A 26,453-nucleotide genomic window follows, 5' to 3' on the forward strand; every position below is an offset into this window, starting at 1 on the left:
CCTACACATGTATTGAATTCCCCTAAACATTATATATAAGCTATTGAATTTGGTTACCTCTGGTTACCCTGACAATCCTTCACAGATATTGAATTTCGTTACATCTTGTCACCTTTTACATAATTAATTATGGTGACCTCTGGTCACCCTACACATATATTGAAATTAGTAACCTCTGGTCATCCTTCACATATATTGAATTTACCTACAAATTATAAAATACTGAATTTGGTAACCTCTGGTCAACCTTGCCACCCTAAACAGATATTGAATTTTGTTACATCCTGTCACGTTTTACATAAGTAACTGTGGTGACCTCTGGTCACCCTACACATATAATGAAATTGGTTACCTGTTGTCACCTAACACATGTATAGAATTCCCCTAAAAATTATAAGATATTGCATTTGGTTACCTCTGGTCACCCAACACATGTATTGAATTCCCCTAGATATTATAAGATATTGAGTTTGGTTACCTCTGGTTACCCTACATCTTGTCACCTTTTACATAATTAATTGTGGTGACCTCTGGTCACCCTACACATATATTCAATATTTTATCTTTAAACACTATGAATAAATGTTGAATTTAGTTACCTTTAATAACCCTAATTAGATGTTTGATTTGGTAATCTATGGTCAACCTATCAATATGTTAAATATGGTTAACCCTGGTCACCTTACAATGATGTTGAATATGGTTACCTCTTGTCATCCTACAAAGATATTGAATATGGTGACCTCTGGTCACCCTACCAAAATTTTGAATATGGCTACTTCTGGTCACCCTACACAGATATTGAATAAGGTTACCTCTAGTCATCCTACAAAGATATTGCATATGGTTACCTCTGGTCACCCTACACATATATTGAATATGGAAACCTCTGGTCACCCTACACATATTTTTGAATTAGTTATAAACTTGCCATCCTACACAGATAATGATCACGGTTATATCTGGACACCTATCACATACTTTTAATTGAATTACGTTCTGTAAAAAAAACCGTTTATACTGGCTTTTACTACCTCTTTTCACATTAAATAGGTCTTGATGTTGGTAATCTCTGGTCACCCTACTAAGACAAAAACAATCAAAACCAAGGAGTTAACAGATATACCAAAAGACATTTACAACAACATTAAAAAATTAAGGAACAACAGGAATCTTCTTAATCATGTGAGTGAGGTTAGATGTTTTGAACTCTCCCATCGTGTGAGTTTCTTTCGTAAGTCCGGTAATAATGAAAGTGTACTGATGACTGTGGAAGAGTTTTTATATAATTTTATTATACACGTATTACTAAAATATTGAATTTAGTGACCTCTGGTCACCCTATACATATATGAACTTTAAATACCTCAAGTGACCTACACAAACACTGAATGGGGTTACCTATGGTCACCCTTCACATATTTTGAATGTGGTTACCTATGGTCACCCTTCACATATTTTGAATGTGGTTACCCTCAAATCATACACAGATATAAGATTTGGTTACCTCTAGTCACCGTGCATAAATATTGAATTTGGTTACCTATATTTAGCCGATTTTAAATATTTAATTTTGTAAACTTCGATCATCCTACTCATACATTGAACGTGGTAATCTCTGATCAACCTACACAAATATTGAAAAAGGTAACCTCTGGTAAACCATTACATATATCGAAATGTGCTTACCTCTGGTCATCCTACACAGATATAGACTATGGTTACCTCTGGTCACCCTACACAGATTTTGAAAGATATTACAAAGATATTGCATATGGTTATCTTTTGTCACCTAAAAAGATATTGAATGTGGTTACCTCTGGTCACCCTACACATATATTGACTATGGTTACCTCTGGTCACCCTACACATATTTTGAACATGGTTATCTCTGGTCACCCACACAGATATTGGCTATGGTTACCTCTGGTCATCCTACACAGATATTGAAAATGGTTACCTCCGGTCAACCTACAATACATTGACTTATGTTACCTATGGTTACAATTCATAAAAAATGAATTTGGTTAGCATCGGTTATCTCGGTTCACACTCTTTGCGCTACTTTTATAATTAATATAGTGACTTCTGGTCGCTGTACACATATATTGAATTATGTTGCCATTGTCAACTAATATATATAGCAATTGGCTCTTTTTGAATGTGGTTTCCTCGGGTCACCATTCACAGATATAAAATTATTTATCTTTAGACACCATGCATAAATATTGAATTAAGGTACCTTTATTAACCCTACTTAGATGTTTAATTTGGTAATCTCTGGTCACACTGCCAAAATGTTGAATGTGATACCTTTGGTCACCCTATAAAGATATTGAATATGGTTACCTCTGGACACCCTACAAAGATATTAAATATGGTGACCGCTGGTCACCCTACCAAAATTTTGAATATGGTTACCTCTGGTCACCCTACACAGATATTGAATAAGGTTACCTCTGGTCACCTTACAAAGATATTGCATATGGTTATCTTTGGTCACCTAAAAAGATATTGAATGTGGTTACCTCTGATCACCAACACAGATATTGGCTATGGTTACCTCTGGTCATCCTACACAGATATTGAAAATTGTTACCTCTGGTCAACCTACAATAAATTGGTTTATGTAACCTATGGTTACAATTCATAAAAAATGAATTTGGTTAGCATCGGTTATCTCGGTTCACACTTTTTGCTCTACTTTTATAATTAATATAGTAACTTCTGGTCGTTGTACACATATATTGAATTATGTTGCAATTGTCAACTTATATAACTAACATGCAATTGGCTCTTTTTGAATGTGGTTACCTCGGGTCACCATACACAGATATAAAATTATTTTTCTTTAGACACCATGCATAAATATTGAACTAAGGTATCTTTATTAACCCTACTTAGATGTTTAATTTGGTAATTTCTGGTCACACTACCAAAATGTTGAATGTGATACCTCTGGTCACCCTATAAAGATATTGAATATGGTTACCTCTGGTCACCCAACAAAGATATTGAATATGGTGACCGCTGGTCACCCTACCAAAATTTTGAATATGGTTACCTCTGGTCACTCTACAAAGATATTGAATATGGTGACCGCTGGTCACCCTACCAAAATTTTGAATATGGTTACCTCTGGTCACCCTACAAAAATATTGAATATGGTGACCGCTGGTCACCCAACCAAAATTTTGAATATGGTTACCTCTGGTCACCCTACACAGATGTTGAATAAGGTTACCTCTGGTCACCTTACAAAGATAATGCATATGGTTATCTTTGGACACCTACAAAGATATTGAATGTGGTTACCTCTGGTCACCAACACATATATTGGCTATGGTTACCTCTGGTCATCCTACACAGATATTGAAAATGGTTACCTCTGGTCAATCTACAATAAATTGGCTTACGTAACCTATGGTTACAATTCATCAAAAATTAATTTGGTTAGCATCGGTTATCTCGGTTCACACTTTTTGCGCTACTTTTATAATTAACATAGTAACTTCTGGTCGCTGTACACATATATTGAATTATGTTGCCATTGTCAACAAATATATATATAGCAATTGACTCGTTTTGAATGTAGTTACCTCGGGTCACCATACACAGATATAAAATTATTTATCTTAAGACACCATGCATAAATATCGTAGATTATTTTCTTCCGGCGCATTTTTTCATAATTTGAAAAGATTATAATTAATAAATAGGTTAGAAATAAATCAAGAATAAAATGATTAGGATAAAATTGGCTTGCCAGAGAGTCATTTAATGCATCTACATAAATATCGGACGCTTGTATGAAATATTTTAATAAAAAACAAGTTTGAAGCTGAATAGCATTGATGATAAAATATTCCAGAAGACATATATTGATACAATGACATATATTGATACAATGACATATATTGATACAACGAAATATTTTGTGCTGATTTGAAAAAAATCCTTAAGCTCAAACAGATTTTTACTAAATTTGAAATTAATTGTAATTGAGACGAATTTAATTTCTATTTCTTTATCAATAGGGGAAAAACCAATGGAAATATTGTGCAAATTATGGAAATGGGCTAGAGATCAAAGGCATTTTGATGTGCACGATAGAAGATACTATCTGACACCAGTTGACATTAAGAATATATGTCAACGTTACAAAATGGATAAAAGGTATCAAAACATAATCAAAAGATTTACTAAAAATATGAACTTACAGGCTTTGTCTCTACGTATCCAGTCATCGAAAAATAACCATTATCCGGACTTAAGTTACCTCTGATTACTTGAACCAAATCTTTATATTGAACGTACACAGACAAAGACTTTGCTACCTCTGATAACACTTAACATATAAAGATTTTTAGTAACCTCTGGTTAACTAACACAGATATCGACCTGGGTCGCCACTTGTACCCTTAAATGTTTGCAGAATTTGATAATCACTTTTCACCATTTTGTTAACTCTGGTCACCTTAAACATATATATAATGATACACAGATATTGACTAGGGCTACCTTAAACATACTTGTGTTTCCTATTTCTATTTTAGATATGTATATAATCTATATTCCTTTTGAAACCGTACACATATATTGACTTTGGTTACCACTGTTCACCGCAACTTTGGTCACATCTGGACAATTCAAAAATATTGATAGCTTCACACAAAGTATATCCTTGGTTCCGTGTTGTTACATCTACATACTTTGGTAAAGTTAAATGTAAAGATTATTTGGTATTTAGTACCTTACACTGGAATTGACGTTGGTTACCTCTATCACATTCATAGACTTTGGTTTGTGGTCATTTAAACTGATGCACTGTATGCAAATCCAATGGTTCGTCTGTTTAAATCATTACTTTATATAGATATTTAGACCTTTATTCACCATTTAATCTTTTTACCAATCTGATTGTAATGATGCACTTTACACAGTAATTTGAACTTTGGTGTTTTCTGGTCAAATTATACAGATGTACTGTTGACATTGGTTCTGTACATGTCAGTACTGGTATTGATCTATGATATTTCTACAAAAGTTGGATAAATTTTATATTTCCTCATTTGTTTTAGAATTCACCAGAATGATGCTGTAGCTGTACACGAGCTATGTACTAGGTGAATGTTAATTTACATAGTATAACTGGACCTGAATCTGATAAAAAAAAATTATAACAGTCTTATATGCAGAGGATGTGAAACATTGTTTTTAAAAATAAATCACGAGTTTGTTGCCTCACAATGAAACACGATTGGTTATTGATATGTTAATATTATAAGAAAAATCCCTGTAGAAATGAGACATCAGTGGGTTCTTTTTCTCTTTTTCCAATATTGTAATTGTTTTAATATCAAAAGATGATAAATCATATCAACAAGATTTTTCTAAATGAGTCAATTAAAACGCAATAATAATAATAAAAAAAAATACAATCAATGAATTTTGGTTGATAAAAGATAAAAAACAAAAAACAAAAAAAAAACAACAGTAAAACATATAGCAATGAATCTCTATTGAATTATATCAGTAAAATAATTTAGAAAGAACAAAGAGTTGCTTAATGCGATTTAAAGATCTTACCTATAAATGTACAATGCTTATGAGTACATGCGTGTTTAATCTATAAACTCTGTTTCTATACTCAAAAGAAATGTGTCAATATAATTTTTCATCAGAAAGAAGACTTTTCTCAAAAAGTTCAAATGTTGCAAGAGAAGATGCATTCCAAACAAATAACAAACTACTTGTTAGACAACTGGTGTACTAGTGACAAGTGGGGATGTCGATGGGCCAACTATGGAAGACATATTTTTATGAAGATCAAGATACAAATAACTTAGTTGAAAGGTTATAAATACATTTTATTACTATACACCTTATATATTACAAGATCGAAATTTTAACTCTTTACCATTCGGCAAAAATTGCACTATTTTTGACGCAGAGGAACGATCAAATTTCAATCATTCACAACTTTCTTATTACTGTTAGTAGACTTATCAACTAAGACTTTTTATAGAAAATAGTTTTTCAGTAATATTAATGACAGGTTTTTTTATATTTTTTTTTATCATATTGGTCACGTGATAATCAGTCCAATGTCACGTGACAACAACAAAAAAATCGGAAAATTGTCAAATTTCGATTCAAAATGGCCTTTTTTGAAGTTTATTTATGGAAATAGTATCAGCTGAGCATTCAAATACAATGTCAGGAATAACATCTCCACGAAAAAGAACCCTCAACGGTCTATTTGTGTTAGAAACAGCAATTTTTATAGCCAAACATGCTATATGGTGATTTGGGTCAAAATTGCTATTTTTGAGCTTTCTGGGTAAAAAAACGTAGCTAAACTGTGCAACTGAAGTGCATCTACACGTTTATCCCTACAATCATTTAAAAGACAAAAAAAACAAAAGTCTGGCAGCCTCAGCATCCCTTAGTTACCAATTTGTAATAGATTATCTGAACATGTATGTCTCTATTATTCTATAAACGACTATAGCCAAAAGACAGACAATCAACTTTGTCACAAGGAAAAAAGCATTTTCAATTTGAAATTAGAATTAAATTAAAGTCAAGTCAAGATATTTAATATTGGTATTGGTTTTTTTCAACCGTACATTCACCCTTACGGGATGCGAACCCGGATCGCTTGATTACTAGCCTTAGATGCATCCCCTCAGCTACGGAAGCAGACGGTTAAATTGGATTAAATTCATACTTATTTTCAATGTTGTTTATGATATTTATTTTTAAGTTGACCATTAAAATACAAATATTACATTACAATAAGGAACTTAGAAAGACGTAAAAACTGCATTTTTTACATTTTTAAAAGAACACACCATGTGGAATGGTGTGTAAACCAGGGGAAAATAGGGGAGAGGGTGGAAAAGGGGGGGGGGGGGGGGGGGGGTACTAATGATTTAATGTCAAAACCAAGTAACACAAGTAGTAAGAAATGCATTTTATTTATACTATTTGGCCTCTGGAACCACAATATGCACGTTTTTACTGGTATGGGCAGAAATTCTAAGAAATAGTTGCTGAAAGTTACTGACATGTTGACAATGTTCACTGTTTGTATTCGTTTTTCGTAGAAATTAATAATAGGAAAGCTTATTGAACCTACATTTTATAAAGCCCAACACATAACTGAAAGAAAAAAATCCATAATGAACCGATTGTTGCGGTTTATAGAAACCAAACACTATGATTTGATAATTCAAGATTTACACAATTCTACAGTTTTTTCTGTTAAATTTTAGCTGATTTTTTTAAAAACGTTGATAGTTTAATTGCTTTATTTTACCATAAAGATCAACCCAAAAATACACAACTGGCGTTTTAACGTGTAGCTGAAACTCACAGGTTTCATTTAAGCCCTTGGTGAAATCTGTTGATAGTCAAATGACAGAGAACTTAAGGTTTGAATCCAAATTTTACACAAAAAAGTGCTTATGACCCGAATTCGGGTCATAGGAACGGTAAAGATTTAAGCATCATCTAATTATTATCTGTTTGATAATGGTATCTAAGTATATTTTATTTTGGGGATAAATTTTCTGAACTGTCTCTTTTTTTATGACCTGAAGTATAAAAAAGTGTTACACTTTGTCTAAATCCTACTTCTTCGTGGGTAACCAAAGACTTAAAATGATATAAACTATACAATTTTTAACTATACGGATAGATTATTGCCGTTCTTTCATGATAGGGTTATGCAAATTTAATACAAATATCATAATCGTCAATGCAAGTCGATAATTACATAAAAGCAGACAAAATGAAAAATGTAGTCTAGTAAAACCAGATGTGTATGAGAACATTAAAAGAAAAAATATAATACTACTTATAACATTCAAATGTATACACATTAAAATTTTATGTACTTTCTATTTGTACATTCAAACATAAATCATAAATTCAAAGTCATTAACATTTTGTCATTTTCAGGTTTTTCCTGGACATGAAATACCATTTCCTTGGTGGGTATGTCAATAGCAGAGTAGAGTACTTACTAATCCTACTCCATGGAAATGTAACTATGTTTTATGAGTAAGTAAGTTTAAATTTGTCACAATCCTGTTCTTCTTATCGTTCACCTGAATCGTCTGAAATAAGAAAGATCATTTCAATTTAAGATGCAAATACATTGAGTTAGTATTAAATACTGTGAATTCAATTTTTTAAGAAATAATTTATTAATAGATCTTTGAATTATGTTTTAATAATCAAAAATAAATAATAACATCGTAATTTTAGCAATCTAGATGAACTCGAAAAGATTGGAAGCCTGAAAAATATGGGAGGACAAAGGGAAGACAAAAGTAAATTGACAACAGAGAATATGTTCAAGGCAGGACTCGACCAAACTGTGCAATGGACTTCTTCCACAGAATGCACTGTTCCATCACAGACAGCATTTGGGACGATTTATAATGTGGACATTGTCAATGTAATGTGCAACTGTCCAGCTGCAACAGCAAAAGGTAAGTTTTTTTTATTATTTTAAGTCAGTTCAACAATGTTTAAAAGTACACCATCAATTATGAATTGTTGAAATCAAGATAATTATTTTCGGGTAACAGTAAATGGTCCCGGAAATGCTTACCCTTCTGGAGCACCTAATTTTACTTCAGGTTTATAGTGGAGTTCGTGTTGTTTATTATTATTTTTTTACTGTTGTTGTAAATGTCTTTTGGTTTGATGAGTCTCCTCGGTTTTGATTGTTTTTGTCTTCCAACAAGGCGTTATCAATCGTCATCAGGTTATACAAGTGCAAATAATCATTTGCCTCATCAACTTGTCTAAAACAATGCGATCCAATTTAAGTAAATCTTTACTGAATGTTCATTGGTGGTTTTGTTTAAAGTTTGTACAATTGAAAGTAAACCATAAGGCTACAATGCAGTTATTTATGTTCCATTCTCTACTATTTTTCAGGAATGTGTAAGCATGTTCATTTAGCTGAATTTATTGCTTCTAAAAGGAACATCGACCTCACTGTAGAGCGCAGATCAGAAGCAATGAATGTATTTAATGCAGAACAATATTTTTATGACAGAGATAACAACCAGGTAGAGGTTTTGTCCAGATTGGGAAATGTATCAGTTGTTAATTTGACCTCATTCAAATGTACATGTTTTGCCAATAGCTATGGTATACATTTTGTTTGTGTGATGGTAGCAAAAATGGTAGTTCCATTACCTGAAATAGAGTCTACTTCAATTGATGAAACAAGACAACAATTAAAGGAAGACAAAGAAACAACCGACCAGGCTATTAAAAGAAAAATTGAGGAAATCAATATATATGTAAACAATAAAAAATTTCAGACAATTGACGTGAAAAAAAAGAAAAAAACTATTTTACAAGCACTCACTACGGCATTACATATTTGTAAGACAACCAACTTTTCCAAAACAACAAGAAAGCGAACGCAACAACCGCTGTTTCCAAGCAGAAAATCCAAAAGTTCAAAAACTGATCGTGACTATTCAGTAAGCCGAAAGTGTGTTCTGAAAAAAAACGGGGGCGTACAGTTAATGATGATGGCAGTTTCAAATCTACCCACAGAAAGAAAGGTTTCATTAGTAAGCCATTTCAATAAAAAAAATAATGAAATATTATACTGATTTTGAAAAACTGCTTTTCTTGATATTCATTCAAAAATTTTATATGTTACATTGGTGCCTAAAGGCTTCAAAAGTAGGACATATACAGTTTGCTCTTGAAATGTTTTGCAAAGATACTGATGTTACCAAATGTATATAATTTGATACAACAAATACCTATTCCTAATGAAGATTTTGTCAAGCAGATACATTGGCTAATTATTACATTGGTCTAGGTCTGTTTGCTGTCTCAAGTAGGTAATATTTTTTAAGCAAATGATCAAATATGTTTTAAGTTAAGATAATACGCGTGATGCGTCTAATAAATCATTACCTGGCAGCATTGTCTATATTGTCTTCCAAAAGGCCTCAAAAACTTTCCCATGCATTGCCTTGTTAACATTTGTTTTATTTAGTTCGCCTATAACATGGCCAATAATTTCTCTGCAAATATAAGTTAAGACAGCAATTTTATTATTACAGGACATTTCTTTACCTACAAAATTTTATATAATGACACCATTTTAATTCTTCCAGTTTTAATAAGAATCATTTAATCTAAACAAAGAAAAGACTTTACAAGAATGCATTTTATTTTCTTGACTAAAATATTCTTTTTAAAATGTTTTCATATGTTGGTACTATAATACTTAATTTATGTTATTAATAACAAAAATTGTATTCAATAATTTCAAATGTTTCCTAGCTACAATAAAACAGAGCATGTTAAACTGTTGAAAAATAAATGAGAAAAGCAATGTTATACATATCAACAATAAAACATAGGACAAAGTCGAATTGTAAGGCCAAATTAAATAGTAATTTTTACATCAATAACTATAAGTCAATTGTTCTACCTAGCTTTCCGATAAAAATGTAGTGTGGATTGTTTCAAGTTTATGACCAGTAAGAAGAAGATTGTATATGATTTTATAGTTAGTATTCCAACGATGCTTATAATTTTAAAATGATTGATTGCATGTCAGTTTGCTTTGATAAGTTTATTATTTAGTACACAGAGAAAGATGAAACTTGCACAACCTTGAGTTGTTTTTTACGTTTTGGTCGGGTTGTTGTCTCTTTGACATATTCCCCGTGTCCATATAGTTATATTCAAACAAAATCTATTTTTGAACAGCTGGTAGTATGTTTGTGTTTGAATCATGTTTTTTTTCAATTACTTATGATGTGTCATTTTTCTGTATATTAAAATAATAACTACACATTTCCATTCGCAGTTAACACACTTGTTCATTTTCTATATTATACATTTGTAGACCTCGAGTGCAAAAAGATAGATTGCATTATAGACTTGATTATGAATTTATGATCTGAATTTTGTCACAAATTTAGTCTAGAATAATTATTGAAACAGATAAGCAATTAATTGAATAGATGAGAATACTCAGTTTATAATTGATTGTTTAGAAGATGAATACATAATGATCATGGTATTTGTATGTTTTATATAATTCATGTTAATCTAGATGTTTGCATTTTCTATTGTGTATTTTATTCCATACTCTTGGTATGTAATAAAGATGTCAAAAAGACGATTGCTTTTGTAGCCATTATAGATCCAATGTTCGTAAAATCTGAATAATTGAATTCCCCTCAAATACTTACTTAGTTTTTTCAATGTCACCCTTTTTTTGGGCAGATGCCCCTATCATTTTTCGGCATACTGCCTTTTTGGTTGCTTCTTTATCGACAAGAGCCTCGGTTAAAGTATTTAAGGATTGTACTTGATAGTCAACATCACCTGAAAATGAAGTCAGATACAGTTGTGATCTTTTCCTGCAGTTAAGCTAATGAATATATGTAATAAGACATATTATGCACCGTTATGAAAGTTCTTACAACTTGAAAAAAATGTCTTACAGATTGGCAAAGCGACATGTATATGATTCACAGTCGACATATGATTTCTAATGATGTAGTAATATACCAAGGGATCCTAAACTCAAGCATGAACAATATTATGGGCACCACATAATGAGCTGGATCTGCTAACCATTCTAGATAACCTGAGACCACCCTGGTTTTTGGTGGGGTTAATGTTGCTTAGTTTTATTTTTTCTATATTGAATTATAATGATTGCAGTTTTGACTTTCCATCTTTTTTTTATTTTTTGGCCCAGCTTTGTCAGTTTGTTCTCCAAATTTCAGTTTGATTGTTCCTTTCGACCCATTCACCATTCCTTACCTACTACTCTATGAATGCTTTTAAAAAAAACACGAGATCATCAATTTATGTGTTTTAACCAGCATTAACTGTTTTCTTTGAGAATCAAGTGTATTCACTGATATACAATAAAATTCTATAGATTTGCTGAACCAGTAATGTATATCAAACCTGTTCTTGACCTTTTTTCCTTCTCTTCGATTGTCTTACATTTCCTACAAATGATAAAAAACATAACATGAGTTATGTTTTGATGACCAGAGGTAACCAAATTCGAAATCTGCATAAGGTGACCTGAGGTAACCAAATCCAATATCTGCATGAAGTGATCAGAGGTAACCAAATCCAATATCTGCATAAGATGACCAGAGGTAACCAAATTTAATATCTTTATAAGGTGACCAGAGGTCCTCAAATCCAATATATGCATAAGGTGATCAGATATTTAACAAATCCAATTTCTTCATAGGCTTACCAGAGGTCCCCAAATCCAATATCTGCATAAGGTGACCAGATGTCCCCAAATCCAATATCTGCATATCGTGACCACAGGTCCCCTAATCCAATAGCTGCATTAGGTGACCAGAGGCCCTCATATCAAATATCTGCATAAGATGACCAGATATTTAACAAATCCAATTTCTTCAAAGGGTGACCAGAGGTCCACAAATTAAATATCTGCATAAGGTGACAAGAGGTCCCCAAATCCAATATCTGCATAAGGTGACCAGAGGTCCCCAAATCCAATATCTGCATAGGGTGACCAGAGGTCCCCAAATTCAATATCTTCATAAGGTGACCAGAGGTCCTCAAATCCAATATCTGCATAAGGTGACCAGATATCTAAAGAAAAAGATTTTTTTTTCAATCAAACCTAAGTAGCGATTTTAAAGCTATCGATAACAAGTTTTAAGTTTAAATAGAAATTTAGTTTCAGTATCATACACACTTTTTGTACTTTCCATCATATATAAAAATTATATATAACAAATTAAATGCATACATACCACTTTCATCCACATTTTCTGTTGACTAGTTAAATATTAAATAATCGTATAGGAAATCAACTGATTTATCCTGATACGTATAGATTGACTTAATTATCGATTATAAATGCTCTTGACAACGTAAGCAATTTCAATTATTTTCTAAGATTTATTTTTAAATGATCATGGAAGATAATGGTCATTCTTTCTGTTCAGTGTTACTAATATAGTAAATGTAATTTTATAGTATTCTATATTTTAGCTGAACCAATGATATATACAAACCTGTTATTCTTTTTTCACCCTCTTCAAAATTTCTTACATTTTCTACAAATGATAAAAAAAACTCAACATTTAAAAAAGAAATTGTGGTGTAATTGTCAATGAGAAAACTAACGGCCTAATTGATGTCCATATAAATGAACGTAATACAGCAGCAAACGACAACCATTGAATTGCAGGATCCTGACTTTGGACAGGCACATACATACATAATGTGTCAGGTTAAACATGTTAGTGGGATCTTAATGACCAGTTAATAACAAAATCCGAAATCTGCAAAAGGTGACACGAGAATTCAAATAACATCAGAAAATGACCAAAGATAACTAAATACAATATCTGCTTTAGGTAACCAAGTCTATTATCTGCATTAGGTGGCAAGTGGTAACACAATTCTATATCATTTTAAGGTTACTTAGGGTACTCAAATACCATATCTGGTAAAGTTGACCACATGTAGCCAATTAAATATACCAAAAAAAAAATGAACTTTTCAATCAAACTGAAGTAGCCATTTTACAGCTATCGATAACAAGTTTTAAGTTCAAATAGAATAATAGTTTCAGTATCATACACACTTGATGTACTTATCCATCATATATAAGAATTATATATAACAAATTAAATGCATACATACCACTTTCATCTACATTTTCTGAGTACTTCTGAAAAAAGAAGATAAACATATGATATTTGTATTAGTAAATTCAATTTTATTTATCCAAAACTATCTTATTGGATAAATAAAAATTGACTAAATTATCAACTGTCAATGCTCTTGGCAATGTTTGCAAGGTCAATGATTTTCTAAGATTTGTTTTTTTAAAAGATCAAGATAGACAATGTTCATTCTGTTGAGTGTTCGTAATATTTTAAATGTAATATGCAATAAAATTCTATAGTCTTGCTCAACCAGTAATGCATATCAAACCTGTTCTTGTTCTTTTTTCCCTCTCTTCAATTGTCTTACATTTCCTACAAATGATAAAAAACATCACATGACTTATGTTTTGATCACCAGAGGTAACCAAATCTGAAATCAGCATAAGGTAACCAGAGGTAACCAAATCCAATATTAACATAAGGTGACCAGAGGTCACCAAATCTAATATTAACATAAGGTGACCAGAGGTCACCGAATCCAATATTTACATAAGGTGACCAGAGGTCATCAAATCCAATATATGAATAATAAGGTGACCAGAAGTTACCCCATTTTAGCATTTTAAGGCCACCAGAGGTTATCAAATCCCATTTCTGGTTAGATGACCACATTTAATCAAATTAAATATTTGTGTAAGGTAATCAAGAAACAAAAAATGATTTGTTCAATCAAGCCTAAGTGGGCATTTTTTTTAGAACTACAATATTACTACACAGAAGAGTACTATTTATAGGGTGACCAGTGGGCACCGTTCAGCGTAACTATTATCCTTGTGCGCAAACTTTACAAAAAATCGTAGACATGCCATGGTAGATATGTAGAAGGGAAACTATATACAATATAACGGATAACCTGGAAATTTCAATCGGTGAGTATAAATGAACAATATTTTATAGCATGTCTATCAGAATAATCATGGATCCACGATTTTGAAGCGAAAATGTGCACATTTCGTGCCTACCCTCATGCTTCAGGTATGAATCGACGTTCTATATCGGTTTCTCTATATCACCTCACTCGTGCATATTACACATCTTTCTATGTATATATATAGTAGCATGTTCAAAAGCAAAGTAAGAATTTGGGCTTGTAAAAATTGTTCCCGGGATTGTAACCCCCCTTTTTTTGGAAGATCAATAGTCCAAATAATTATGACGTCTTGAAAGGCTATTATATTTTTTTTCTTTGACGCCTTACTTCGACACAAGACGTCATAATTATTTGGACTAGAAGATCAATTGCATTTGAAAGGGTACATTAAGTTTGACCCCCCCCCCCCCTTTTATCCGCGGTTGGGACCCCCTTTTTTAAATGGCTGGATCCACCCGTGTTCATGGTCTTACTGTGTTTAACCCTACATGATGATGTGGGGCATTCACAATGGTTTTAATTTTGCCGGATGGCCTTATACTACAAAACCTATATTTATATTGTATATAAAAAAGAAGATGTGGCATGATTGCCAATGAGACAACTGTCCACAAGAGACCAAGATGACACAGCCATTAACAACTATAGGTCACCATATGGCCTTCAACAATGAGCAAAGTCCATACCGCATAGTCAGCTAATAGGTGTAACACCACTAATTCGGGCCCGGCCAGAAAGCACATACCAGAAAGTAGTACATATTTAACACAAAATAGTTCCTACGCATGAGTGTAACTTTCAAAATATGTAGAATATTTAGGTATTTTGTGGTATCAAATGAAAGCTGAAGGACTGGTGATCATTGTAGAACACTTTTGGACTTTTAATTTAGTATATTAAAAAAACTGCATCAAATTTTAAAAAGAGGGTACATTTTGTCTGTTTGTCAGATCTGAAGTACCTGTTTGGGTACATCCGAAGTTCTGGGAACCAGTTCTTTCTTATATGCAATTAAAGGTATGTTGATTTTGTCAGTACAAGATACCATAAAGTGTTGCTTTGCAATGCAATGATTGCCACTTCATTTGAACTTAAAACAAAAGAGGTGTGCCTGCTTGAAACGGAGGAATTTAACATAGAAAGCAATGGGACCATGAATTAGTGGTGTACTTCCATAAAAGGCCCTGATAAGACAATGAAAAACAATTCAAACGAGAAAACTAACAGCCTTATTTATATAAAAAAAATGAAGGAAAAACAAATATGTAACACATTAACAAACGACAACCACTGAAATACAGGCTCCTGTCCTGACTTGTATGTTAATGTATTGAAAACTGCATGACTCATCCTAAATTTGCTTGAAATATTTCTAACTGGATTTTTTTTAAATTGAGAAAATTCAAGTTGAATATTATGACAAAGTAAATATGTATGTGTAAAATGTGAAACTAGCATGTTTGAGTATATTTTTTAAATAATTTCTGAGTCATGATTAACAAAACATGGATATATTTTATAATTCTAAAGCATGTCTTATATTATCAATCAAAAGAACTATTAATCAAATCAGTGTGGCCTTAACTTTTTATTTTCATGTGAACTCTGTCAGTTTAACTTTTTATATAACATTTGCCCGGTTAGCATGGTTAGTCAAAATTCAATTATGCCTTTTAACTTGTTTTGGTCTTAGGGCTGCTGTCTCTTTTGCATATATATATATATATATATATATATATATATATATATATACCAATCATCTCCTTTTAAACATATTTCAAGTGTCTTTTAATTTATTCCACTGTTAAAGGACTTTCCATTCAACAGTCATATTTTTCTACATGTGTTAAATTGTGCTTTGACTACTTCATTGTTTGGTTGCTGTATCATTGATATATACATGTATATTCCACATCTCCTTTCATCATGTATAATCACATCTGATTTCAGATACATGTATTTTGCCTTTTCCAAATTACTAAAATATTTTATTTATATTTAATTTCATATGTTGAAACATTCAGTACGTCAGGTATGTGGGAGGATACAAAAAATCTATTTGTAAGCATATTATGTTATGTAAACATGGCCTAAACTTAAGCATTTTATGAATTTTATAGATATTGAATTACAAAAATTAACTTAATTAACTACATGGTATGTCTCACATGGAAGTAATATTTAAATATTACTTCCATGCTCAGATCAATTTGGTTTAAAACATACTAAACATGTTTTACATGTTTAATTTAACTTCAAAATAAATAATTTTAAAAATATATTTACTGAGCCTGAATTCATGACCATGTAAATGTGATATTAGAAAAGGTAATAATCAGGATGTTAACACTGAAAAGTTAATTATCAGGACTTCTTATATACATGTTACATGTAATAAACAGATTAAGACACAACAGTTTCATGAGTTTATTGCCTTGAGGGATGAAAATTAAAATGTCATAGGTATTGAAGATGATTTTATATAATGATATTAATAAATTTTAAATGTCCTTTTCAAATTGTAATTTGAAAAGGACATTTAAAATTTATTAATATCATTTAAAATTATGAAAAATATGAAACAACAGGATATAATCTTTTATTTTGGATATTATATTAAAAGTTTTAAAAGTTTATCTAACATGTCTAAGTCATGCAGCCAAGTATTGATTTATCAACATAAAAATGGGTAACTAACTAATATAAAATAAAGAAAATATGTTGTCTGGTTAAATAAACTACAAAGCATTTTTTAATACAAGCTGTAATTAGTAAAAAGTGTACTGGGTAACATTTAAGATGTCAAATTAAACTCAAAGTTTACTGCTAATCATAAGAAGGAAATACTAGCTTTTTTAGGTTGCTAAAAATGTTTAAATTAAAGAAAGGGTTAACCCTTGAACAAAGATTCTACATTTCATGATTTACATAAAAAAAAAGGTTTATTCATTCATGACACAAAATGACAAAATGACAGTCAACAGTGCATTTTTTTTTTGTCATCTTTGTAGTATTTATTTCCTATTAAAATGATCCAAAGAAATCACCTGTTATGTTTTACAGTGAAATAACTTTGTCTGGCTTTAAATAATTGATTAAAACAATCTTGTATAGTGCTAGCCTCAATTAAACAGTAACCCTTCAATGAAGTGACACACTTACGAAAACATTAATGTAGAAAGAGAGAACATATTTTTTTGAAATAGAACCCCCAAAAAAGGGTTTTATTCTTCTTCTCATACAGGACATATAAATTCAATTGTATAAGTCTCATAAATTCATTTGTGTACATCATAGAACTTTGTTGTCAAGAAAATTATGATCTCTAGTATTTATACATGAGTATTATCTTCTATATAAATTTAAAGAATTATTAAGTAATAATAATCATGATACATGTAATTATACAATATTAGATAAGTTTCAATACTTTATTCTTAATTTATGTTTTTTCGTTTGTAGAATTCCCATTGGTTTTAGCATGATTCCCAGCCAGATTATGAAGCCGGCAAAAAAAGGAAATACATATAACATGTATAGGTGACACTAAGTATCTCGCATACCTGTAGCTGTAAATTGTGAAACAGTGGACTAATGGACTTATTGTTGTTGGAAATAACAAATAGGGCTTACAGCAATATGCCATGATGTTGTTGGGATTTCATATCAAATTGGACAAGAAGAAAATTGTGCATTGTACAAATAGCAAACTTACAATTTGAAAGAAAGACTACATTATTTGATGACAGTGAATACCTTCGATAATTAATTTATTTGAAATTGAAATAATAATTTGGAATTAAGAGAATTCAAAGTTTTCTGGGAATATTAATATCATACATGTAGTGCATCATATTTGAATTCTATGAAATACCTTGGATAGTTATTCAAAAATAGCAAAGTGGATTAATAAAAAAATCAGTTTCAGTGAATATCAATAGTGCATCATATCTGAATTCATGAATACCTTGGATAATAAATTTATATGAATTTGGATATTGAGAATATCTGGTTTGTGTGAAATTTATAGAAGTTAATGCTTGCATTCCTATTGTTAGCTATATGTACCACCAGGGGGTGTTACACAACCTTGATTACCCATGATGGTCTGTTGTTGTCGGTCACTATTGGTAAGTGTCATGATGACGGAAGTTTTTAATGACCTTGACTGCATTTACAGCCCTTGCATGGACGTTGGTTGATGTCAAATGACTGCTTGCTGTATCTTTATAAGAGTCGCGATCTGAATGTACATACAGTATATAAATATAATCTATCATCTAAATTAATGTTCATTCTGAAACTGGCATTTTATACTAGTCAAAAATGTTAAACAATACATGTACTTCAAAGTATCATTTTATTGTCTTGCCTTCCACAAAAGTCATTTAAAGTTGATTGTATGCAGGACATAGATATTACAAACTTGGGCAGATGACGTAAACTTTTTTATAAAGCTGTACATTTTAAAAGCTAAAAGAGCTGGATGCTTCTTATCTTGTCGGTATTCATATAGCTAATATGTTATGAAGTTTCAGCCTGTCATTATATGTCCATTGCACCTGACCTCATTTCATTGTTTAGTGACTTGTAAAAAAAATACTGTTTTTATAACAGTGAGATGCTCTCTTATACAAGTACATGTACATTTTGTAATTGGATAAATTTTTTGTATATACATGTATGATATAAAAAAAAGAAGATGTGGTTACACTGGTATGATTGCCAATAAGCATGGTGAGACGACTCTCCACAAGAGACCAAAATGACACACAAATTAACAACTATACATGTAGGTCACTGTACTGTGTACAACCTTCAACAATGAACAAAGCCCATACTACATAGTCGGCTATAAAAGGCCCCGTAATGACAATGTAAAACAATTCATACGAGAAATATGAGTATCTTGCAAGGTCTACTGGTCTATCAGGTTGAGCTGGCCTGACCCTGACATTTCATGGATAAGTGATTAATTAGGATATTTCAGTTTAGGTCAAAATAAATAATTGTGTGTCTCCTATTTTACTCTCCAAAAAATTAAGAACATTTTATTCTATTAAAAAATTTTGTTTTTAAAGTTCTAAACTTTTTTCTGTTAATGTACATGTGTACTGTGATAACATTTCCCATATTTGACAGATAATACACTGTGCAGTCTTAGTCGTTTCAAAGTTTGGTTTCTGATATGTTTTACTGATGAGTATTATTTGTAATTATCATTCACACAAGTTATCTGATGTGGAAAGACATCACATGATGAATATGACATGTACATGTATGATGAATACATTGTTTCGGGTAGGCTAGAAACGGAGGTACATGTATGGTCGAGAAACCAGAAACATGCAATAAATTTATTTTGGCCTTAATATTATACAGTACTCCAGTAGATCAACTTCATGTCTATTTAATGTACATGTATAGACAGAATGGAACAATTGAGTCTATGTCATGTATGTCTGACTGGCAGGGTTCATCAGACATTGAGCTAAATGTCATGGGTTCATTGGTCAATGTTGAATTTTTGTGGTTTTGTCTATTTTTCAATGTTTCTCAGATGTGATATAAAAAAGAAGATGTGGTATGATTGCCAATGAGACAACTATCCACAAAAGACCAAAATGACACAGACATTAACAACTATAGGTCACCGTACAGCCTTCAACAATGAGCAAAGCCCATACCGCATAGTCAGCTATAAAAGGCCCCGATAAGACGATGTAAAACAATTCAAACGAGAAACTAACGGCCTTATTTATGGGGAAAAAAATGAATGAAAAACAAATATGTAACACATAAACAAACGACAACCACTGAATATACAGGTTCCTGACTTGGGACAGGCACATACATAAATAATGTGGCGGGGTTAAACATGTTAGCGGGATCCCAACCCTTCCCCTAACCTGGGACAGTGGTATAACAGTTAACATAAGAACGAACTATAAAAAAGTGATAAGCTACATCATGTACATTGTACATGTATAGGATCACTATTTTTTTGGCATGAATGTTAGGTGTACATGTTTGATTGGCCGGCTTTATCTAACAATGAGCACATTTTCATGGTTTTCATTCATTTGAATAACAAATGAATAAGGAGATGTGGTATGAATTTTGATGAGACAACCATCAACCATAGACCATGTAGACCAAGTGATGTGCTTGTTAGCTATATAATAGGTTACTCCACACCCTTCAACAATGATCAAAACTAATACTTCATAATGAGCACCCTATATAAAGGGTTCTGCCTTGCACGCAACACCGTCAATGTAAAAAAAAACAGACGAGAAGCCCTACAGTGATGATAGTTTGATTTGTATACAAAAGCTACATATAAACAAATATGATAAACAGCAAGCAACAAAACACACTACATACATTGAAAAATAAGCCTGTGTCAGGGTGGTGCAACTTTCATGTACAATTCTAGCATAAAATAAAAAATATTAAAAAAAAACTGATATACACATGATACAGTGTATCCAAAAAAAAAAAATCATATGGAACCAAAATACCATAGATGTATATATGACTACGAACATAATAATCAATATTTAATAGATCAGTGTTAAAATATGTTAACACATGCAGAAGAATATCTCAAGAATGTTTTGAAGGACTTTACGAATGCCTACTCGAATCCAATCTATTAGAAAAATCAGTTATTACAGAAGAGTGTCTACCATGCACTTGCACTGCACTTTATACTAGAATTTCTTTTGACAATCCTGCATACATCCTTATCCATTTAAGGATTCTCTACCTTCACGAAACTTTAGAGGAGTTGGTTCAGCAGTCCTTCATTTATATTAGAATAGTATGATAGCAGAATATATCGACATGAACATATCATATGTAAATATATCATGTATATAGAATGATATATTCAAATGGATGAAAATCATATACATTTAGCATGCATGTAACTGTATAAACAAATATACAAATATGTATATAACAACAAACCAGAGTATATACTGATTTGTATCACTACAATGTAAAATAGTTATTACGGTGACGTAATTCCCTGTCATCTAATTTATTCATCGTCCATCGACGAACTTGTCTCAGAAAAAAATATATCTCTGTCATGTCTGTTCACATGGTACATTTACCTCACTTATACATGTAGGTTTATATATGTGATAAAACACGGCGAAATATGAACTCGATGGTTAATATTTTTGCGTTCATGTGGAGAGTTATTAATAAAGACATTTGAACATCAAATATAAGACACCACTCGGTACAATAACAGTACAAAGTTGAGTAAATCTGACTAGACTATTAAAAAACCCGGTAAATTATATAAATTGAAATTAGATGCAAGACATTAACGAATATTTCAGTGTTTTCCATAGCTACAAAAGATGCGTTGAAAGTTCAGCATAACTGAGATTTTATTTGTATTTATAAATCAAAATTGTTAGAACCGAATACGGTAACTTGTATACTTTTCAAATAGTCACAAGAACTTAAAAACAAACAAATTAATTCTAAAAGTGTCCGTGTCGTATGAACTAAGCCCTCGGCAGTTTTCTACGGGGGAAAGTTTGACAAGTGTGTATATTCCCGCTGGGTTTATAGTATATTGACCGTTATTATGAAGTTATGTGATTCGTAAATCTACGGGTATTGGAGGTAAAACCTTACATGCATGAATGATTTCACAACAAGGTTATAAAAATTAAAACGTTGTCATTATGATAATTTCGAAAAGTGTCTTATATGATATTATAAGATACAAATTTTTACAAATAAATTGAGACACCTTGTTCAATTTATCTAACAGGTGCATGTAACTGTGTAAGCATTAAATGTGCATAAACCAGTCCCATGTGAAATTGCAGGTATCTCTTACGGTGGTCTGATTTTTTTCGAAGAGATGCGAGACAAGGGAGTGTCAATTGAGTTATTAATTTACAACATTTACCAGATAAGCGGGGAATCCCAAAATTTTCAGCGGCAGATATTTCAGTATGTTTTTGTTTTTACAATCAGTTTCTATTTATACTAATGTATTAAATGGGTATGGCAGTTGTGTCTTTTTTTTTATAACAACCTTTTTAAACAATTGCACACGATGTAATTGTATTTAAAATAATTTAACCTAATCCGGACTGTCAGATAGAAATTTGGTATCCGTAACTTTTAAGTCTATAAAATGACTACCAATATTTGAAAGTTGCGACACTTATGGATTATTAAACTGTTGCTGTATAATGGTTGTAGCAATCATATTTTAACTGTAACAACCTTTTCGACGTTTAAACAGTTTATTTACGACTGTTTCAACGTTTTGCGTGTTGGAACAGTTATTAAATAACTGTAACAACTTTCAAAAGGTTGCAACAGTCGTATTATAACCGTGACAACATTTTCGGCGTTTTAACAGTGCATTTATGACTGTTACAACGTTTTTCGAGTTGAGACAGTTGTAAACCAACTGTTACAACTTGAAATTAGTTGTATCAGTCCTTTAATGTTTGTGACAGCTATTTCTAGCGATGTTGCAGTCGATTTATGTTGGAGACAAACACTTTAAAAGTTGGGACAGTCATAAAATAACTGAAACAGTAAAATTTTACAACTGTTACAACTTTAACAAACAATTACAGTCTTAGAACGACTGTTACTGGTATGGACAGTTGTTATTTCGTCCAGTAGTGTAAGTTATTATATCGTTCCATTTTGGAGATAACTGTTTGTTTAGACGTACATATTCAGTTTTTCAAAGGCGGGGGTAATGTTACGGATTTGTAATTCTAACTTATTCATGTTTGATCATGTCACGTTCTTTATATTGTGTAATGAAATGTAAATACTATTATAGATGGAAAGGCAAATGATACGGGAAATGGGGACAAATCCAAAGACTATATACTTTTATAATTGTATGATGTAGGTGACAAGTGTAGAATTTACTATTTTAATTTACGCGTTGTACATTTAACTTACAGTCAAGTAAAACTAATGTGATTCTCTGGTTCCTTGTTGTAGTTATACTGGCATCAACGATCATAAGTCTCCGAGACATGTAGCTTTTATCCCTTTTTATTAACGGGTCACTTCAACCCTGGGGGCCGCCATTGTTTATTTACAAAGTTCTTATAAATGTCCCCGTATGTTTACAGTGCAGTTTGTGTCGTGACGTCATTTGACGTTAGAAACGTCAAAAGTGTGTCCAAATCGTGTCCAAAGTGTGTCGTGTACTATAAATTCATGCGCGACATTCTCTCTTATTCAGTCTTGTTCCTCCTGGGCAGCCATATAGTTAAATTATAAACAAACTAGCAGAAATAGAGAATTTATATATCCAGTTATTTCGTTAAGGTAAGGTTCTAATAATTCAGGATTTTGAGGATTATTGCTAATATTTATTCTAGATCTTTTCATTATAAAGGCTTATTAGGATCACGCTAGCTAAATAAGAAAGTTCATTGTGAATATTTATACAGTACCGCCGATTGCGGAACACCGCGGAAACCGTCATATTTAACTATAAACTGTTAAATATCTTCTACAATATTCCTTAAATATATTAACTTAAGTGTTCAATTTATGCTAAAATGTGTAAGGATCTGTAAGGATTATATGCTTTGATTATTTATTAAGTACTTTTGGTTATTACCAGTCCACTTACCCATTTTGAACCAGAGCTACTCCAGCCCCAACCCCACTCCCCCCTTTTGTAACTATCACAGGTACCAGAGAAGTAACCAGTTGTTATTGACTATATAATTCGTTCCTGTATAAAGTTGTAGCTATAACAGAGTCTTGTTATAATTTAGATATTTGTTAAACTTATTGATTATATAAATCATATAAATATGTAATGCTGAATAACTCGTCAGTCTAACTTATTAAATTACACATATTAAGTTCGAGATACGACTTTGTATTTATTGAAACGCCGAACCGCTATTAATACAGCCAGTAAGGCTACCCACCCCACCCCCTTTCTGCTATCGTTACCTATACAAACAAGACCATGGCGGCAGTTGAGCTGAATATTAATCGATTAGTGAGACAACTGTTTACCAGCAGTCCAATAGTATATATTGACCTCCGCATATCAGTCACAGTATCTGAAATACCAGGCAACAGACAATAAAGAAACGCTACCAACCCTCGACCCGCTACAATTTGGTGGCAGCGGTGGGATCCAATCTCCATAAAAGTAAAGATTGCCGTTTAAAATGTCGGACTGTGAAGAATCATATGCACGGACTTTTCCAGAGAACCTCAATATTTGGAGCTGGACTTAGAGCAGCCGTCAGCCCAAGGTCATGCCCAGGGACCAAGACTCCCCGCATCTGCCTCCGAACCATACATTAATGCTACACCTACAGCAGAGGTACAGATACGGGTAAAGAAAGCCGGAGAAGGTTGCTACGAAAGACAAGAACAACTATGTATTTATGACCAACCGGGAACCAGTTATGAAAATACCAGAACTGATCATTATAATAAAGATTTAATACAGATCAATGAACCTACTGGCAGGGCGGTTTATGGAGATAAAGTCGCAGCTGGTTTAGTTGCTCGTGAGCGAACTATCAATCAGCAGGTATCCCATGGAAGGGGAGACATACACATAAATACTAGAATAGGCGATGTTGAAAACCAGCGTTTAACCCGGGAACGGGCGCCTTTTCCTAGATTTTATAGCCCAAGTCGTTCAGAGGAGCGAGCTCCAAAGGACTTCACAGGGTCTGGAGGTTTTACAGGAAGTCTCTCAGGGTCCAAAATGGACACACACGGTGCCTTCAGAAGGCATGCGGGGAACCCATGGAAGATCCACACTGGTACGGAAGATCCCAGGGAGTGCACTGGCCATGCACGGGAGTCATTCAGGACAGTACCTACGGGTGGGGATATACTTGGTTATCGCGATAATCAAGGGTTTAGCCAGGTTTCATATGGTATGACAAATGATTATGGAGATAATTATAGGGGTGATAACACGGTTACGAGAGGGAATAATTCGCGTAATAAATCATACAGTAGCAATAAGAAACCAGCAACTTTCGACGGAACCAGTAGCTGGCAAGATTATCTTGTACATTTTGAGATGGTAGCGGAAATTAATGGCTGGGACAATATAGCAAAAGCGCTAGAATTGGCAACATGTTTACGGGGTTCAGCACAGGCTATTCTTAGTGACCTAAGACCAGATCTCAGGAGAAGCTTCACTCATTTAGTCACTGCCCTTGCTTCAAGATTTCAACCGAGCAATCAGGCTGAACTATATAGAGCGCAGATGACGAGTACAACTCGAAAAAAAAACAATCATTTCCGGAACTCGCTCAGGACATCAAAAAGTTAACACGGTTAGCATATCCGACTGCCCCTATGGAAGTTCGTGAGCAGCTTGCCCGTGACTGTTTCATAGATTCTCTAAATGACGCAGATTTAGAGTGGGCCATATTTCAGGGAAAGCCTATTTCAATAAATGACAGTGTTAGGATATGACTTGAATTTGAGGCGTTTGCCAACGGACACAGACGTAAATTTAATAATCGCGCTGGATTACGAATGCAAACGGGAATGATAGATGTAGATGTACAAGATGATTATCAACAGATGAACAGCATAATGGATAGAATAGCCAAGATAGAAAGTAATCGAGGTCCTAATCAATCACAAAAGACATACTTTTTGTGCTACTTCTGCGGAAAAGCGGGTCATTTTAAGAGAGATTGCAGAAAGTTTCTAGACATGCAGAAAAATGGCAAATACTTGCCAAACAACAGGTTTGAAACTTCAAAATGGTCCCAGGATACACAGACAGAGAACTTTAAGTCGGGAAACTGTTCATGGCTAAA

The 26,453-nt window shown here is 32.6% G+C and overlaps 1 long non-coding RNA gene across 2 annotated transcripts; it reads right to left on the bottom strand.

Annotated features, from left to right (window-relative positions):
• Positions 1-7,512: 7,512 nt before the first annotated feature.
• Positions 7,513-12,047, bottom strand: LOC139482422 (uncharacterized). Of its 2 annotated transcripts, XR_011654860.1 has the most exons (4): positions 11,986-12,047; positions 11,256-11,391; positions 9,964-10,073; positions 7,513-8,126 (listed from the first exon to the last, which is right to left on the bottom strand). It is a non-coding gene; the product is annotated as an uncharacterized lncRNA (long non-coding RNA). The 2 variants fall into 2 exon arrangements; XR_011654859.1 differs by lacking the exon at positions 11,986-12,047 and having other exon boundaries at positions 11,256-11,938.
• Between the last annotated feature and the right edge of the window lie 14,406 nt (positions 12,048-26,453).

The sequence above is a fragment of the Mytilus edulis genome, chromosome 7, assembly GCF_963676685.1.
Source record: "Mytilus edulis chromosome 7, xbMytEdul2.2, whole genome shotgun sequence".
NCBI classification, from domain to species: domain Eukaryota; kingdom Metazoa; phylum Mollusca; class Bivalvia; order Mytilida; family Mytilidae; genus Mytilus; species Mytilus edulis.